This window comes from Apium graveolens, chromosome 6, assembly GCF_009905375.1.
Source record: "Apium graveolens cultivar Ventura chromosome 6, ASM990537v1, whole genome shotgun sequence".
Classification (NCBI taxonomy): Eukaryota; Viridiplantae; Streptophyta; class Magnoliopsida; order Apiales; family Apiaceae; genus Apium; species Apium graveolens.
Window position 1 is genome coordinate 60,149,208 of NC_133652.1, and position 6,000 is coordinate 60,155,207.

Here is a 6,000-nt window from a genome sequence, read left to right on the forward strand (position 1 = left end):
TTGTATGTTTCTCAGCTATCTCAGTTAGTTTTCTATTTGCTAATCTCTTGGTTTATATATTACCAAGATTACAAAGTCAAAAGAACTGAACAAATATAAAATCTAACAGTCTTGATCTTTGCTGCTTTTTGTCCTCTATTACCCAGTTAATGGGCTTCCACAGTGTGTTTGTATCCAACTCGACGGCTGTGTGTCAGCTTTTACTGTTCAACTGATGTTTAAATTCTTGATATGATCATCCGTCGACTTTCAGATCATCCGTCGATGACTTGATTGATCATCCGTCGACTGCTATGTTAAACATCCGTTGATAGTCATTTGATCATCCATCGAAGGCTTTGTTGATCATCCGTCGGTAGCTATTTTGGCACTTGACTTCATTTCACTTATACAGAATTACAAGACATTGCTTATGTACAATTAATTAACCTATTCTGCATATCTAGATAAAGTCAACATGACTTATATGCTACTACAGATTCTATACAAAGGTGCATACATCACTGTGCTACAAACTTATTATTACATAAGCTACTCACTCGATGGATAATAAGTTAATCATCCGTCGGGACTATAATGAGCTATCCGTCGGGACTAAAACTCTTATCCGTCGAGTGCTACATAATTTCACTAAATAAAATCTACTTAGACATTTTGTTTAAGTGACCATCAAGTACACAACATATTCACAACAGGCTTCATGAAATGAGGTATATTGAGTTCAGGATTTGGTAGACTATCCCAGTCTATTGGCTCATCCTTTGGAATGATAGGTTCACTATGGAAATTCTTGGATGAATCTATCTTGAATTCTTCATGTGCCACAGAGGTCAATGATGTTTGAGTTGTTGTAGAAGTAGACTCTTTGGGAAAGTAGTCTTCCATCTCCTCATCACTGAAATCCAATTTTCTCTTAGAAGGAAGCTTGTATCTGAATTTTCTTTTCTTTTGAGGTGCTTCTTGCATTTTATGATCTTTAGATTCAGTGGTTTCAGATGGTTGTTCAGGAATTTGTTGTGTGGGTTTCACAGCTTGCAACTTGGCCAAGATAGCAGCTTGCTCCTTCTTTTGTTTGAGCTTTTTAGCATCTAGAACAACTTGTTTCTTTTCTTGCTTCAATCTTGTCTTTTCTTCCCTTTTTGCTTCAAAAAATTAAGGGTGTCCAGCCACCACACAAATTTCCTTACCATTTATGAAAACCTTGGCAATTCTCCTTTTTAGAGCTGAATCTGCAGGATCTTTGTAGAATGCTATAGACCTGACCAACAGCTTCTTCTCATCAGGCTTTGGTGTCTTATACACTGTGTCCAAAGGGTTCTTGAGTGAAGGCTTTGGGTAGTTCACCTTTGGCTTCATGATTAGATCTGCCTTTGGGGATTTGATGCAGGATGCCTGACCTCTCTCCAGATAGTTCATGCTCATATCATTCACAGAAATTTGCCTGACTTGAGATTGATGAATGACGGATGATAAATATCCATCGGGTTAGTAATTTGACTATCCGACGGATGACTGCTGTTAGGCACATCCGTCGGGATACAATCACTACTCGACGGATGAACAATATCCATCGAGTGAGTAGAAATGTAAGAGTGTGGAGTGGAGATAATTGTAGACTCTGTGCAGATTGATAAAATTTTTGGCACAGATGTCTCAACAGTCTCAGAAAGAAATGGCAAGTGAGCCAACAAATTATCTAGAAGATGATGCTCACTTGCATGGATTTTTGGCTTCTCCAACAGAGTTAAAGATGGAGAATATGGTTGAAATGTTTGAATCATGTCAACATCTAAAGAGTGTGTGGGAGAATTTGGTGTTTAAGGTGTTTCAATTTGTATAGATTTTGGCTGTGACTCCAGATTTGTTGGAGCCACATCAATTTGACTTTGAGATGGTGCAGTGACTGGGTCTTTAGCTCCAGTTTGCACTGTGTGTGTACCCTGTGCATCCCCAAGGGTTTTAGTTTTCTTCTTTCTTGTGTAAGTTTGTGGTGAACTTGTGTCCCTACCCCTTTTGTTCTGTGCTCCTGGTTGAGAGCTTGTTTCAATAGTTACATCCTTTTGGAAGGATGAAACTAGAATTGAGCTTCTGTCCTTATTAACAACCATAATTTATTGGGAAACTGTGGTGTGGCTTGGTTTGGGTACACTATGCTCACCATCCTTATTCTTAGGGCTTCTTTGATTTTCACCCTGTCCCTCACCTGTCTTTCCCACCTTCACACTCCCCTCTTTGTGTTTAGTGAATTTTACAACAAGCATCTTTTGAGAGACACCAGAGGAGGTTTTCTTTGTCTTTGTTTTTGAGACTTTGGTTTTGGTACCTTGGGTAGGCATCTGTCTGGTCATTGACACAGATGCCACTGTTACACTAGAAGGCAAAGAAATGTTTGAGGTTGGAAGAGTAGAGACAGTTGAAATTACCTCACTTACCTGAGGTGCCTCAATTACTGGAAAGTAGAAGAGTGGCACCTCTTTGTGGTGATCTGCTTTATTGAGATCTGCAATAATTCTTCTTTTTTGAACCCAACAATTTAACTTGTTGGTTGGGTTCTCAATCACAATATCCTCAGAGAGGTGGTTAACAAGCATCATGAAAAATCTAGCATAATAAACACTCTTACCCCTCTTATTAAGCTCCCCTAACTTAAACCCCAACTCAAACAGGACTAGATCACTAAAATTGAAGTATCTATCAGTTACTAGCATGTAAAACATGTTGAACATCGAGATATTAACAGAATCAAAATTTCTAATTTTACCAGAAAATACTTTAGTAACTACATCACACATGTAACTCCATTCTTTCCTAAGACCCAATCTCCTAATTTCACTTAATTTAGAGATGGTGAGTGCATAACCCATGGAGTTTAACATGGTAACAATATCAGTTTCTGTGTGTGGAGTAGTGACAATATTATCAGGAATCTTAAAACAAGTTTTAACAATGTCACTATTAATGTAACAACCCAAATTCGGGGTCAAGATTTGGTGTCACTAAACAATCATTACATAAAATAAAAGAATATTCAATTAACCCCTTGAATCCGGATCATTTACAGGTTATGGTATGAAACAAGAATCTAACTTTCTACAATTCACAACAACTACAATACAAGTGTAAATACCTTTATGCTAATGCTCTTGTCTTATTTTTCTAACATCTTCGTCCTCTCGCCGCAGAGATTTCTCTAACTTCTGTTGTCTAACGAAAGCTATTCACTTCTGTCTTTATCTGCTTCTGAAAGAGATAAGAATTTACAAAGCAAGAGTGAGCCAAAAATGCCCAGCAAGTATATAATTTGAGTTTCAAGCATTAATTTCAAAGGAAAATTTCCGGACAAAATCTTTAAACAATTTTAAACAATTCTATTTATTTAAGTGAGCTGAGCGAATAAACGTTGGCTGTCACCAGCCTTTAATTATAAATCTAAAAGTGACAAGCGATTCCCCGATTCATCTCCTGAATCAGGGTTTTGTCCGGTTTTGGAATCATAAACTTTTCGAAAGAGAATGCCGTCATTGGCGATCAACAACAAATTAGACTGTACACTAGTTCGCACCTATATCTTGCTGATCAGTCACGATACAGTGCAAATCTATACCTACTTATAAAGATCCAGTCGGGTACCCAGGCTCTACGGCCCATATCAAGGCACCGGTTATGTCCCGGTCCTTAGGATTAAGTAAAACTTAATCCCACACATCATCATCATCCAGCCCGTGGAGTATTTTGATGTCAAATTATTTTGAATTCAAAACATCCCCATTCAGGGTTCGCAAATAACCCGAAAGAGTGGGTATTTGCTCAAGAGAGCAATCGATAATATAGGAACAATAATGAAAAAAACTGGCATAATAAGAGTAATTGTAGTGAAATATAAAATAGTTAACTATTCTGAACTTAGAATAGGAATGAAGAAATATTTGCAGTATTTTAAAAGAAAAATCAGGAATACTTGCCTCAATAAGCTTTAATCGCTATTACTAGTTGACTTTGGTTCGACTTGAACGTTCGGCTTTATCGTCAAACTACTATACCATTTTTGGATACGATCCCAACACTCAAACCCTTCGATTGGAACTTCGTTGATCTCGACGTCTAATCACTAGATCATTCCTAGTCCGGTGTCGATACTCGGGTTTTCCGTCTACGACCTACAGGGTCGAAATACTCTAACTCAGATAATCGCTTAAGCTTAACATCAAATTGCTATTACTTCTACCCATACGGTTTCATATCCCTTCTCGTATTTATAGGTATTATTGAAATACACATAGCAATTATGATTTGCACCTTCAAAACTCGGTTCGGTATTTATTTTCGGAAAATACGTATACTTGTCATTTTGAAAATAGTAGGGTAATTGATCGTTTATAAAATATCATGTCTCAACACACAATTAGGTTTCATAAAATTCAATTATATATCCTTGTTCGACGTCTCCGATAATTAAAAGGTACGTTCCTGTATTTTCAAAATTAATTTCCCGAAAATCTGGCAGCATTTCCTTTGTTTATCGGCCTACCCGTCGAATCAGTTCGACGTCAATCACACAACATCATCAATCCACAACTACGATTCACAATTCCCAAACACCAATGTAATTTCAATTATTCATTATTGTTATTCACATTTTGTATTTGTATTCACAATTTTCGTTTCAAAATTAATTTTCACAAACTAATTTTATTTATTTATAATTTAGGACTCTGATTAAAATCATCACGGTCCACCGTCGGCTCTCCGAAGCTCATCGCCGACAGCGATAAAATTCGCGGGTTTCGATTATATCGAATGTCCTTCGCGAAGTTCATCGATGAAATCTTATTATTTTCTGCACCAAATATTATTTTATTTCACAAAGAAACTCAGTCAATTCTTTCGTGGAAAATCACAGAACCCAATCAATATTACGCAACCTGAACAACACAGGGCCGAAAGACAATTGGCCGGAAAATAATTAGAACCAGGGACATAGGCAACGCACACAAACATCAAACTGGAGATGTATGTATACACAGCCGAACACAAACCAAATACACGCGCCTACGCGCCGCCACCAATCGCCGCCACACCTCTCGGAAATCCGAGAGGTGGCAACGAGGTAACAGAGAAATTAAAACAAATATACACACGAGAACATATACATACAACAAGTGCATATATATATAAACAAGAAACAACCAGAAAATAAACAAGAGGAAGATAGGCGGTGATTTCGCTGGGAAAAAAATAGAACAGCGGCGGCTCACCAGAATGCGGAGGGAAAGGAAAGCCGAGGAAGAGAACAGAGATGAGAGGAGAGGAGAAATCGAGAGAGAGAAAAGAAAAAAAAATTGAGAGAGGGATTTGGGAGAGGTCGAGAGAGATGAAGAGAGGCGGTGGTGATTGACCCCGTGTGTGTATTTGTGTGGTGTTTTTATCATTTCATTTTTTTCTTTCTTTCTTTATTTTCGTTGTTATTTCATCTCGTTCCTGAATCGCGAATGTATCATTACACATCGTGTGCAAAAATTCATCGGACATATATATAAAATAATTCAAAATAATTCTAAATATTTCTTAAAATTTCCAAATGTTGAAAATTAATAAAATAATATTTTTAAAACTTTTTCAAATCGCACATTAGACCCGCATTTAACAATTTAACGCATAAATGTGTGGGTGAATAAAAGCCAGAAAATTGCTGGAATAATTTTTAAAACTCTCGAAATATTTAAAAGTTCATAAAATAAAATTTTCATAATTTTTGAAGTATTCTGGAATTAAATACTGATTTTACAATTAAGTGCAATTCAGAAAATTATTTAAAAATAATTAATCAATAAAATATTGATTTCTAAATTTTATAAATTCCCGAAAATAATAAATAGAATTATAAAGCAACAAAAATAATTTTAGAGATAATTTTAGCATTTATGATAATAATATTCAATAAAAATCATTATAAAAGCAACAATGAATTCATAAAGCTCAATAATTATTTATAAAATTAAT